This window comes from Alosa pseudoharengus, unplaced genomic scaffold (genome assembly GCF_046254945.1).
Source record: "Alosa pseudoharengus isolate Yale_2024_CS ecotype anadromous, Long Island Sound unplaced genomic scaffold, YU_APseudo_1.1 YU_APseudo_1.1_scf_24, whole genome shotgun sequence".
Taxonomy (NCBI): domain Eukaryota; kingdom Metazoa; phylum Chordata; class Actinopteri; order Clupeiformes; family Clupeidae; genus Alosa; species Alosa pseudoharengus.
Genome location: NW_027468689.1, coordinates 12,388,044 through 12,402,337, shown reverse-complemented (window position 1 = coordinate 12,402,337; position 14,294 = coordinate 12,388,044). Strand labels below are relative to the sequence as shown.

At 38.8% G+C, this 14,294-nt stretch overlaps 1 long non-coding RNA gene across 1 annotated transcript; it reads left to right on the top strand.

The window, feature by feature from the left end:
- The first annotated feature begins 7,993 nt into the window (after window positions 1-7,993).
- LOC143142349 (uncharacterized) lies at window positions 7,994-10,181 on the top strand. Its single transcript, XR_012990924.1, has 2 exons — window positions 7,994-8,196; window positions 9,328-10,181. It is a non-coding gene; the product is annotated as an uncharacterized LOC143142349 (long non-coding RNA).
- Window positions 10,182-14,294: the final 4,113 nt, after the last annotated feature.

The following is a 14,294-nucleotide window of genomic DNA, read 5'->3' as shown; positions in this document are numbered from 1 at the left end:
CATTCTTAAACCATGCTTTACTAAAACTTAGCATAGCCTTCACGCATTTGCACTCGTCTATTATTTGAACTCATTGGCAAAGTGAAACTAACTTCACCAAGGAGTCAGTCAACGACAAGACAGTTATATGCAGTTACTTTCACTATTGACTGACAATGGGTTACCATCGAAAACATAGGCTGGAAAAAGCAACACTTCTAATGTTGCTCAAATGACTGAATAAAACAACATTTATCCTGCAGAGGAGTTGCTTATATCTCGTGACAGTGCGTCTTCAGCTGTGCTCCATACGTGTCTCTCGCCTCTCCCCTAATCACTTTTAACCGTCATTACCAATTTGCAAATGATGGTGAATAACTACTCATCATGAGATGTACAGTATTTCGTAATATCTTTATTCTAATTATGTTTACCATTGTAATCGTGCAATTTCTAATGCTTTGCGTGGACGTGCGCTGGTGTGCGTTCATGAATGATAGAAGGATGGTGCGTGCACCTGCCAATATGACTGTTGACATGCGCTCTTAAAATAGCATATGAACAACTTGCCATTGACTTCTGACCAGGTTTAGGTGGTGTATGATAGCGATTTTTAGACAACGCGCCAGGGCCCGCCCTAGGTTGTTAATTGCCACACCCCTGGGCGCAATGCTTAAAAAACTAGATGTACCGCGTAGCGGTACAAAATATGACCGCCGCTCAGTCCTGCACATCCATTCCGCGAAAATAAATCATATTAATGAATTTGTCTCCATCTTCTACTCCATCCCCCACTCTTGAAACTTTTGTGTATGCTTGTTTGGAATGTGTGTTTGCACACATTCCGCTAACAAAGTAGCCTACTGGCGCTGCAAAGGTGAATAGATTTGTTTCTGGGCCAAAAAATCTGTAACATTGTTATAAAACCTTTAAAATCTCTAAACAATCACAAGTAGGGCAGTTCATCATAGTCCATCCATTGCAACTGGACTGATGAAAGGTACACCTGTAGGCTACATTGTATTTGGGAAAAGCAGAAGGTAGCAGCATAATGTATTTATTTATTTATTATTAAACTAAAACAATCCCTGTCAGTTCCATGCAGTTTTCAACAGCTATCAAGAAGAGAGGTCATGTCATGGATTTTTGTGAATGTTTCTTCTTCTACATATGCATAGGTTTAGTCATCTAGTTCAAATTATATTCAGCTTTATTGTCAATGCACAAATTAAATACCAGTAGTCTAAAACAAAATGCCGTTTTACCCAGTGGTGCAAATAACTGACATGTCCAAAAGGGCCTTCATGAAATGCGTTGCGAGACTGTTCATACACATTTTAACGGGCAAAGTTGAAGAGCTACTCTCCGTTATTGTTTGTGCAAATAATATGCTGATTCATGTTCCCTTGCATTTTGCAACCATGAGGTCCATGGTTAAGCTCAATCTTTTGACGCAATCTTTTGATTTTCACCCAGCCTAGTCCATGGTAGGCGCCCGATAGAAATATTGTTTAATTTTGCGATTGAGATATCCACGCACTGGCGCCCCCCCTGCGACGTGTTCGCCCCCCGGTTTTAGAGCTATTCTAAATGCAAAAATGCATAGACATTGCATGACAAAACCGTGACTGTTAACAAACTATAAGCTATATAAGGTAGGCCCTATGCTAGGCCTATTACACAACACAAATTGTCACCAGGCTATGCTGGCGACCCAAATAAAATCTCCGTTGGAACCAATGGCTTACACCTTACAGTATCAAGCTGCCACCTCTTGGCGAAAAGTTAATAGTTTTGCATATCAGTAGTAATACATTTCACGTAGCTGTGAATCACGGAAAGGGCGAATGAAGTGGACACTTCTAAATGGAACCCAACCCACTGTACAGTAACTCAAGGTCTGTGGCTAAAGCAGCCATAATGAAAGCGTTATCATTGTTTGGATACTTCACACACACGTGTTTTTTAATCGCATAGACTACAACTACCAAGCTGGAATCAAAGCACATCGACTCCCCTCTCACACCCTAAACACGCACTTCGAACAAACAAAAAGCGCCTCAGTCTCACAGAATAGCCATAGGCAAAACTGTATCTGACCGGTGTAACGTTGGTACTAAATCATCCATCGCAAAGAATGATTTTTGTAGCACGTGCAACAAATATGTGTAGGTACAGCCCTGCCCTGAATACATCTCAACGTGCGCTCTAAAACATCTGGTTTAAATGGAGATGTAGATCATCACGGGATCATAGACAGGTTATCTTTCAGGTAGCCTAGGCCTATATATTTTCCATTAAAAAACCATCACGTAGCGAACGTGTTGTGGCTAACTCACTTAGCTCCTGTTAGTAGCCTAGGTTATGGTCATAAGCAAATGAGATGACAGTCGAAAGATACAATTAGTGCTGTTATCGATTTGCTTGGTAGCCTATAAACGCATTTATGGTTTTCTACAAATACATCAATAATCAAATTGGCCTCCATCACTCAACCATGCTAACGGAAGCGGTCATATAGGGATTGTCAAAGTTTTTTTTTTTTTTTTTTTTTTTTTTTTTTTCCGTCATCTACTTCCTGAAATTTTGGTCAACGATACCCGGGGCACCGAAACACCAGGGCACATGAAATTTGGTGGGTATGTAGCCCCACTAGACTTTTACGGAAAAATTTCGTTTGGTCCCCGGGGGCCACTCCCCCTCCGCGCTGGGCCCCCCGAAACCCAAAAAATGCAGTTTTTCCTCAATAACTACCTGAACCGTGGCACCGAGGATGAAGAAATTTTTATGGTATGTTGGTCTCAAGGGCCCACATCAACTTAGCCCATAATCACTCATTTGTGATTTGCACCCCCCCGGTAAAAAATGAAAATGCAATATCATTCTGCTTTAATCGCCCCTCTCTTCAGTAAAGACGTTCAGAACTGCACCAAATTTTATGTGTATGATTAACCTGACATTCTCTGGGGGTATGCCAAGTTTCGTAGAATTTCATCCATGGGGGGGTCTAAAAAATTAAGTTATGTGTACATTTAGTGACTCTACACTCATTGGCCTGTAGATGGTGGTGCACACATATACACATGCACACACACACACAGGCACCCACATACTATCGGTATTAGAACGGCCGATACATAATTACAAATTCAGTAGGATTAAAAGAAAACCAAAATAAATATTCATCATCATCATCATGGCTGCATTTCCAGTATTGGCGATAAGTAGTCGTTTGTCCACTAGATGGCGCATCGTTGCAGTGAGACGTAATTTTGTTGGAAGTTAATCTTAAATGGGTTGGAAAGACACTATGCTTCCTACAAGGACAAGACTGTAGGCTACAGTAGTTTACCGCAGAGAACGTCTAAGGGTAGGATGATTTCTGCATGAAATGTAATTCCCATTTCCGAAAATGAAGCCGAAATAAATCTTGAATGTTTATCGGACATGCTTGTTTTTTACTGCAGGTAGGCTACGTTAATCCTATCAATAGCAGAACGTAGGTAAAATAATGTTACCGTTAGCATGGTTGAGTGATGGAGGCCAATTTGATTATTGATGTATTTGTAGAAAACCATAAATGCGTTTATAGGCTACCAAGCAAATCGATAACAGCACTAATTGTATCTTTCGACTGTCATCTCATTTGCTTATGACCATAACCTAGGCTACTAACAGGAGCTAAGTGAGTTAGCCACAACACGTTCGCTACGTGATGGTTTTTTAATGGAAAATATATAGGCCTAGGCTACCTGAAAGATAACCTGTCTATGATCCCGTGATGATCTACATCTCCATTTAAACCAGATGTTTTAGAGCGCACGTTGAGATGTATTCAGGGCAGGGCTGTACCTACACATATTTGTTGCACGTGCTACAAAAATCATTCTTTGCGATGGATGATTTAATACCAACGTTACACCGGTCAGATACAGTTTTGCCTATGGCTATTCCGTGAGACTGAGGCGCTTTTTGTTTGTTCGAAGTGCGTGTTTAGGGTGTGAGAGGGGAGTCGATGTGCTTTGATTCCAGCTTGGTAGTTGTAGTCTATGCGATTAAAAAACACGTGTGTGTGAAGTATCCAAACAATGATAACGCTTTCATTATGGCTGCTTTAGCCACAGACCTTGAGTTACTGTACAGTGGGTTGGGTTCCATTTAGAAGTGTCCACTTCATTCGCCCTTTCCGTGATTCACAGCTACGTGAAATGTATTACTACTGATATGCAAAACTATTAACTTTTCGCCAAGAGGTGGCAGCTTGATACTGTAAGGTGTAAGCCATTGGTTCCAACGGATATTTTATTTGGGTCGCCAGCATAGCCTGGTGACAATTTGTGTTGTGTAATAGGCCTAGCATAGGGCCTACCTTATATAGCTTATAGTTTGTTAACAGTCACGGTTTTGTCATGCAATGTCTATGCATTTTTGCATTTAGAATAGCTCTAAAAGCCCTTTTGGACATGTCAGTTATTTGCACCACTGGGTAAAACGGCATTTTGTTTTAGACTACTGGTATTTAATTTGTGCATTGACAATAAAGCTGAATATAATTTGAACTAGATGACTAAACCTATGCATATGTAGAAGAAGAAACATTCACAAAAATCCATGACATGACCTCTCTTCTTGATAGCTGTTAAACTGCATGGAACTGACAGGGATTGTTTTAGTTTAATAATAAATAAATAAATACATTATGCTGCTACCTTCTGCTTTTCCCAAATACAATGTAGCCTACAGGTGTACCTTTCATCAGTCCAGTTGCAATGGATGGACTATGATGAACTGCCCTACTTGTGATTGTTTAGAGATTTTAAAGGTTTTATAACAATGTTACAGATTTTTTGGCCCAGAAACAAATCTATTCACCTTTGCAGCGCCAGTAGGCTACTTTGTGTGCGGAATGTGTGCACATTCCAAACAAGCATACACAAAAGTTTCAAGAGTGGGGGATGGAGTAGAAGATGGAGACAAATTCATTAATATGATTTATTTTCGCGGAATGGATGTGCAGGACTGAGCGGCGGTCATATTTTGTACCGCTACGCGGTACATCTAGTTTTACCTACGTTCTGCTATTGATAGGATTAACGTAGCCTACCTGCAGTAAAAAACAAGCATGTCCGATAAACATTCTCAGATTTATTTCGGCTTCAAGAGGAAATGGGAATTACATTTCATGCAGAAATCATCCTACCCTTAGACGTTCTCTGCGGTAAACTACTGTAGCCTACAGTCTTGTCCTTGTAGGAAGCATAGTGTCTTTCTAACCCACTTTAGATGAACTTCCAACAAAATTACGTCTCACTGCAACGATGCGCCATCTAGTGGACAAGCGACTACTTATCGCCAATACTGGAAATGCAGCCATGATGATGATGATGAATATTTATTTTGGCTTTCTTTTAATCCTACTGAATTTGTAATTATGTATCAGCCGTTCTAATACCGATAGTATGTGGGTGCCTGTGTGTGTGTGTGCATGTGTATATGTGTGCACCACCATCTACAGGCCAATGAGTGTAGAGTCACTAAATGTACACATAACTTAATTTTTTAGACCCCCCCATGGATGAAATTCTACGAAACTTGGCATACCCCCATAGAATGTCAGGTTAATCATACACATAAAATTTGGTGCAGTTCTGAACGTCTTTACTGAAGAGAGGGGCGATTAAAGCAGAATGATATTGCATTTTCATTTTTTACCGGGGGGGTGCAAATCACAAATGAGTGATTATGGGCTAAGTTGATGTGGGCCCTTGAGACCAACATACCATAAAAATTTCTTCATCCTCGGTGCCACGGTTCAGGTAGTTATTTAGGAAAAACTGCATTTTTTGGGTTTCGGGGGGCCCAGCGCGGAGGGGGAGTGGCCCCCGGGGACCAAACGAAATTTTTCCGTAAAAGTCTAGTGGGGCTACATACCCACCAAATTTCATGTGCCCCGGTGTTTCGGTGCCCCGGGTATCGTTGACCAAAATTTCAGGAAGTAGATGACGGGAAAAAAAAAAAAAAAAAAAAAAAAAAAAAAAAAAAATTTGACAATCCCTATATGACCGCTTCGCTAGCTTCGCTAGCTTCGCTAGCGGCGGTCATAATAAAGGTGCAAAATACCGAATTCAACTTCGCACGACTGAAAAACGAACTGTACGCCATGCGCTGGTGCCCCAAAATATAGCCCAGTGTCTTTCCAACCCATTTAAGATTAACTTCCAACAAAATTACGTCTCACTGCAACGATGCGCCATCTAGTGGACAAACGACTACTTATCGCCAATACTGGAAATGCAGCCATGATGATGATGATGAATATTTATTTTGGCTTTCTTTTAATCCTACTGAATTTGTAATTATGTATCGGCCGTTCTAATACCGATAGTATGTGGGTGCCTGTGTGTGTGTGTGCATGTGTATATGTGTGCACCACCATCTACAGGCCAATGAGTGTAGAGTCACTAAATGTACACATAACTTAATTTTTTAGACCCCCCCATGGATGAAATTCTACGAAACTTGGCATACCCCCAGAGAATGTCAGGTTAATCATACACATAAAATTTGGTGCAGTTCTGAACGTCTTTACTGAAGAGAGGGGCGATTAAAGCAGAATGATATTGCATTTTCATTTTTTACCGCGGGGGTGCAAATCACAAATGAGTGATTATGGGCTAAGTTGATGTGGGCCCTTGAGACCAACATACCATAAAAATTTCTTCACCCTCGGTGCCACGGTTCAGGTAGTTATTGAGGAAAAACTGCATTTTTTGGGTTTCGGGGGGCCCATCGCGGAGGGGGAGTGGCCCCCGGGGACCAAACGAAATTTTTCCGTAAAAGTCTAGTGGGGCTACATACCCACCAAATTTCATGTGCCCTGGTGTTTCGGTGCCCCGGGTATCGTTGACCAAAATTTCAGGAAGTAGATGACGGGAAAAAAAAAAAAAAAAAAACTTTGACAATCCCTATATGACCGCTTCGCTAGCTTCGCTAGCGGCGGTCATAATAATATTGTCATCATGGCGAACTGTTTAGTAAGGGGGTCAGTCGTGTTTGTGACGCACAGACAGCCTTGTAGCCTATTTTGCTTAGGCCTCACTTTTAACGACAGTAGGTTGTGAGTGTATGTTGACAAAAAATAACCATGCAATCAAAATAGTCAACTTAAAACTTTTCTATAAAATATTATTAATTTATAGCACAAAACCATAACCAGTAGGCCTACCAGAACCTTGCATATTAGCGTTATTTGTGTGCGTCTATTTGGCAAGGCCACTAGCTGTCATGGATGCGTTGTTGCTAAAGGAAGGCAGGTGTCAAAAGTTAAAAAATAAATGGAGATGGGCGGCTGTTGGAAATGGGGGAGAACTAACAAGCCATGGTGTAAAGAAATTAAAGTGCCAGAGGCAGTGTTGGGCAAGTTACTTCAAAATCGTAATGTATTATGTATTACTTATTACTGTCATTTCAAAGTAATTTGACATTATAATATTACTGTCTCTGAATTTTAAGGCATTACACTACTATTGTATTACTTTTAAGTTACTTTTACCAAAATATCTAGAAATATGGATTTGGAATTCTAAATGCAGTTTATAATGCTCAATGCAGCTCATTCCTTCTAATGGAGGGCGATGTGGTATAACATAATGACTGAGCTAGGCTTAAGGCTAACAACAGTAGAATGCAATAGGCGCAGTGATGGCTCATGATGCAATACAAGGAACAATCATAGCCAGAATTTTGTTAAAAGCAGACAAAAGGTCGAAGTCTGGTCAATTGTGATAGAAATGCTGTAACTTTAGGCTTAGGCCTACTCATTAAAATCAACAGAGAGCCCACTACCTGTATACTGTAACCCAAAACTTGTCAAGATAGGCTACACAGTGCCGCTGCTGGCCATTTTGGTGCCCTAACTGGTGAAATACAGTATTAACCCTTTGCAGACCGCACGTTCTAATTTCGGTACCCCAGTACCGATGACGTTCAGTCTAATAACTCAGCCCAATTTTATCAATGAAAACTTCCTCAAAAACGTCACATCATAGGCTTTCTGGCGATATGATTGGTTAAGGGATTTGTGGCGCGAATTTATTTTACTACGTGAAGGAAAAATCAAGAGTTGATGTCTCCCTCCACTAGAGGAAAAACGGCAGGAAGCACTATGCATCGTTGATCTTGACGTCGTCTAAAGGAGAAACTACTGGATCATCTGAGGTAAAAACAAGTCTTTTTATGTTATTACTACTTGTTATCCATGTTATTACTTCAAAATCGTTTTTAAAAGTTATTTTTGCTGGTAATTACACCTTGTATGCATGGCCGTAACATAATGCATGTGTGTGATCACTTCAGCTGATATGACAGCTGATATTTTAGCACACCGTAATCTTTAGTAAACTCATTATTTTCAGTCATTTCTGGGGGGTTACTATATGTCAACCAAGATTACAGACCTACTAGGACTGACATTTTAACGATTTGTTCAATTTTGAACGATGTTCCTTGCTTGTCAGCTGATACAGAAAACTAGCTAAGTTAGGTAACGTTAGCATCAGAAGAGGCTGCAACATGTCCCTGACGCGTAGTCGCGATAAAGTTCACTCCCGTGCTTCATGACTGCCAACTTTATGTCAAGTACACCTAATCGGTATTTTATTGTCAAATAAACCTTTCATTCCTTCGTAATATGTATAGCACAATTTACAGTTGTTTGTAGCCAAGTTGCTTAGCTTACTTAGATAGAAACATCTGACATGAATGACAACGTTAATGTTACGTTACCGACGTGAAGACTGTGTTGATCACCGATGGTGTAACGTAAGGATTTTATTCATTGACTGCTGTTTTCATGAATACATGACTGAAGATTTGTTATAAATGTGTCTTAGTATTGTTTAGCTTTTAGGCTGTAAGGTTGGCTGCTACGATTATGAGGTTTTTGGGTGGCTAACTATGATGGGAGCTCATACACCCAAGCCTACTCGTCGACACATTATTTTCTAAGGGGGTGTTTTGTCTTTACGCAACTGCAGTAGCCTATGCACGGTGTGTATGTGTATGCATACGCTGTTTAGATGTTTTCTGTCATATCTCCTGACTCATGTTCATGAATCAATGTTTGCTTGTAAGCTGGTATGCTATGTATGGTTTAGCCAAGGCAATAACAACCTAGTGAGCTCTGAGACTAATGTTACCTCTCCAAGCAATATTGGAGTCCTCCAGTGACAATAATACTTTTCAGTGAAAAGAGTCATGGTTGGTGGTGATTAGTTTTATTTTACATTACTTCCACATAATCTTAAACAACCTATTTACTAACAGACCTGTGATTTTTTGTTATTTTAGATGGAGGGAGAGAAGTATGTGCAACTGAGGTGAAAGCAGCCGACTGCTGATGGCAAACATGACCCCAAGGACCACGGTGGCATGGACATGGGACATGGATGGGTAGTTTCTGGATGAAGAGGAAGACAATGATGTGGTAGAGGAGGAGAGTAATCTCCCATCATCCTCAGCTGGGTAAGCATGTTTGTGTGTGTGTGTGTGTGTGTTCGCCCAACTGGGCGTATGCACATTTCTGGTTGTGATAAGAGTGTTGCTTATAACAATAATGACAGGGATTATAGTGATAATAGTTTGGTTAGATTTGTAATTCAATTTCTAATTTTCTTATCTGACAATTTCTTTATTTTGAGCTTGGTCAAGTCCCATGTTAGGTAGAAAGCATACACTTTGCCTATCCTTCTAACACAGACAGGGACACTAACTCCAGTAGCATTTACACCTCATCGTCTGCTAGGCTTAGATGGACACACACACACACACATACACACGGATCTGGTGTGAATGCGGCGTTAGTGTATCACCTTATGTGTAGGGCAAATGATATCGATAATTATATATTGTATCAAATTATATGCTGTATGGTTGTTAAATGTATTGAATTTCTTCTAATGTTTAATTAATTAACACTTATTAGTGTGAATGTTAATATGAATTGATGCTTTGTTCATCATGTTAAAGTATTTTGTTGATCTTTGTTATACTGTTGTCTTGTCATTCTTGTAGTTCTAATAGTTACTGCTTGTTTGTAAACATATGTTTTGTTATTTACCTGAAGTTGTTGTTCCTGATTATTTAATGAAATTGTTAAAGACTTATCTAAATAAAATGATTTATTTCTTCTTTCGTAAACCTAACACATGTGCCAGTGTATCTTATTCTTGTTTTAATAGTAGAATGAAGCACATGGAGAAGCAGTTACCATCTGGATAGTCTTTATTTCAGCCTTTATCTTTCTTCCCCACAATTGATTTAGCCTCTTCAGAGTACAGTAAGACATCCTATATTTAGCTATGCATCTTGTTTTGATGGTAAAACATCTTATATTTGTTACATGACCATTATATCTGTGTATTTTTGGTCAGATGTCAAACCAGGAAAGGAAAACATCCTACTCTTTAAAAATTCTACATGTTACTGCGACTTGCAGTTATGAGTAAATTAATCATAACTTCTGAACCAAAGTTGATAAATTGATTCTGTTTTTTTCACTGAGGAGATCACAACACTGTCTATCTTTCACACACTATATCTACAATAGACATTAGGTGAAAAGCAAGATTCATCTTTACAAATTGATATTTTCGTGTTTTTGATGTTGAATTTTGAAGGTATTGTTTAAAAACAATGTGTGTTACACTCAAACTTATTAACTATGATATGTACCATTTTAAAGGGCTAGTTCTCCTGATTACAATGGTGGGTATATCTTATCTCTACCATGTAGCATGGCCACACAATAAGAGCCTTTTTGTCTCACAAGGGCATCAAGTATGAAAAATCGGAATGTTTTGTGCCGTCTGCAAAGGTCTAATACATTTATCATAACTTTTGAACAAAAGGTGATACATTGATTCTGTTTTCATCACTGAGAAGATGACAGAATTGTGAATCTCCCATACACTCTAAGTTTTTCTCTATCTACAACAGAAATTGGGGGGAAAATGAGATTAATCTTGACAAACTGATAGTTTTGTGTTTTTTGGGGTTGAATTTTAAAGATATTTTTTTAAAAATATGTGTGTTCTCCTCAAAATTATTAATTATATTTTATACCATTTGAAAGGGCTATTTCTCCTGATTATAATGGTGGGTAAATCATATCTCTGTCATGTAGCATAATCACACAATAAGCCTTTTTGTGCCATAAGGCCATCGAGTATGAAAAAATGGAATGTTCGGCGCGGTCTGCAAAGGGTTAACCCAAGTATGTCATCATATGGCCAACTATAAAGATGTAGGCTAATCTACCTGTTCCCAGGGATGGGTAGTATTTCTGAAACATGTAATATGTATTTGTATTTCAAATACAAAATAGTATTTTGTCATTTGTATTTTATTGGGTTGAAGGAAATGGCTCTGTATTTTGTATCAAAATACTTTATTGGTGTGTATTTTTGTATTTTAGAAATACTGCAAAATACTATATGTGAAACACACTAAAAAATTAGATACTACACACAGGTGTAATGAATAATTGGTAATTAGGCAACAATGGTTTATTTTTATCGCAATCAGCTAATGTGAGAACAGCTGTGTTCAAAGACACTAACAGCTTTTCAGTGACGGCTATTGTTGAAGCATCAGCTCTGGTCTGAAGCACTGGTGTGAAGTCGTACACAAGTAAAGATGAGCAAGTTTACCTGTGCAAGTTCACATAAGGACACCGAAAAAAGGCAACCATGTCCTAATTAAATAACAATTATATTTCCTTATTAGCTGCATACTTGAGGTTGGAGATATTAAGGCATATCAAGTTTCTCACATACTGGAACTTCAAGATACTGTACATAGCCTTATGATTTTCTTATTCAGTTCTGCACTGGACTTGAATTACGACAAGCTAACCATCGCAAAGTGTTCTGATGCTGGGAACAGGCAGGTATGGGCAAAAATACATCAGAATGTATTTCAAAATAAAATACCTAATACCCTCATTTTTAATGTATCAAAATAAACTACAAAATACAGTAACCATATTATGTATCAAAATAAAATACTGTATTTTTGTATTTAGAAAATACTAAAAATACATTTTTCAAGGAAGTATGAAAGCACTGCAAACATTTAGCATTTAGCCTATTAAAACTACTGTATATAGTAAAAAACAATACAATTTGGCCCGTCATACCAAATAGTATACCGTATGCAAGTTCATGTAGTGTGAGCAGAAGAATTCAAGAATTTACATTTACATTTAGTCAGCTGATGCTTATCCAAAACGACTGACAGAGCTTTCAATTAACCACATTATAATCAATAGGCCAAAATCATAATTGTGTATCTGTGCCCAATTTCGTAATTCAAGTCCAGTGCAGAACTGAATAAGAAAATCATAAGGCTATGTATCTTGAAGTTCCAGTATGTGAGAAACTTGATATGCCTTAATATCTCCAACCTCAAGTATGCAGCTAATAAGGAAATATAATTGTTATTTAATTAAACAAGGTGAACTTGTCCCCACTGTAGAATGCAGAAATGGATGCTACAAGGAAGGGAATTCAAACACACTCAACACCTTACCATCTATTGATGTCATTGTGGTTGATTGAGATATCTGACATTTTTTCTGTTAAAGATTGGCATGGAGACAATAGGACATGGTTGCCTTTGTCGGTGTCCTTATGTGAACTTGCACAGGTAAACTTGCTCATCTTTACTTGCGTACGACTTCACACCAGTGCTTCAGACCAGAGCTGATGCTTCAACAATAGCCGTCACTGAAAAGCTGTTAGTGTCTTTGAACACAGCTGTTCTCACATTAGCTGATTGCGATAAAAATAAACCATTGTTGCCTAATTACCAATTATTCATTACACCTGTGTGTAGTATCTACTTTTTTAGTGTGTTTCACATATAGTATTTTGCAGTATTTCTAAAATACAAAAATACACACCAATACACACCAAGTATTTTGATACAAAATACAGAGCCATTTCCTTCAACCCAATAAAATACAAATGACAAAATACTATTTTGTATTTGAAATACAAATACATATTACATGTTTCAGAAATACTACCCATCCCTGGGAACAGGCAGATTAGCCTACATCTTTATAGTTGACCATATGATGACATACTTGGGTTAATACTGTATTTCACCAGTTAGGGCACCAAAATGGCCAGCACTGTGTAGCCTGTCTTGACAAGTTTTGGGTTACAATATACAGGTAGTGGGCTCTCTGTTGATTTTAATGAGTAGGCCTAAGCCTAAAGTTACAGCATTTCTATCACAATTGACCAGACTTCGACCTTTTGTCTGCTTTTAACAAAATTCTGGCTATGATTGTTCCTTGTATTGCATCATGAGCCATCACTGCGCCTATTGCATTCTACTGTTGTTAGCCTTAAGCCTAGCTCAGTCATTATGTTATACCACATCGCCCTCCATTAGAAGGAATGAGCTGCATTGAGCATAATAAAGTGCATTTAGAATTCCAGAATTCAATTTCTAGATATTTTGGTAAAAGTAACTTAAAAGTAATACAATAGTAGTGTAATGCCTTACAATTCAGAGACAGTAATATTATAATGTAACAAATTACTTTGACGATTTTGAAGTAACTTGCCCAACACTGCCTGTAGGTGGCATTAATTATATAGTAAGTGTACCCTGTAGCCTCGTTTTGGTTTAAACAATGGCTGCCGTGTGAATAAGGCGAATACTCCCTTTACTTTGCTGTTTGCATCTTTTTGTACATTAAAAACCAATAGGTCACAGCACACCACATGATTGTCTCAATGTATTTTACAACACACCACATGATTGCATGGGCGGATTATGAACTTTCGGGCCCCTGGGCCCAGATGTATTAAGGGCCCCCCACTAATTGTCACATACGTAGGAGGGGGGGTTTGGGGGTCCTCCCCCAGAATTTTTTTAATTTGTTTGATGTGATTTCCTGTATTCTGGTGCATTTTGGGGATGGCCAATACTACATTCAATCAGATTCATAGCCTACATCCTGATTTGTTGATATTGAGACAATGATTCCATGCAAAAGCTTGGGCTTCAGGTCCCCCTGACCCCATGGGCCCCTGGGCCTGGACCCGGTAGGCCCGTGCAGTAATCCATCCCTGCATGATTGGCTCAATGTATTCACATGTCAACGTTTTGCCGCGGAAGGGTTGTGATATGTGTAGACAACTGCCATATTGGCGTTACAAACTAACCCCATGCATTACTATAGAGGATTTTTTGAGTGCTGTATCTCCTCATTAGAAATTCTCTGGTAAAACTGGTTGTTC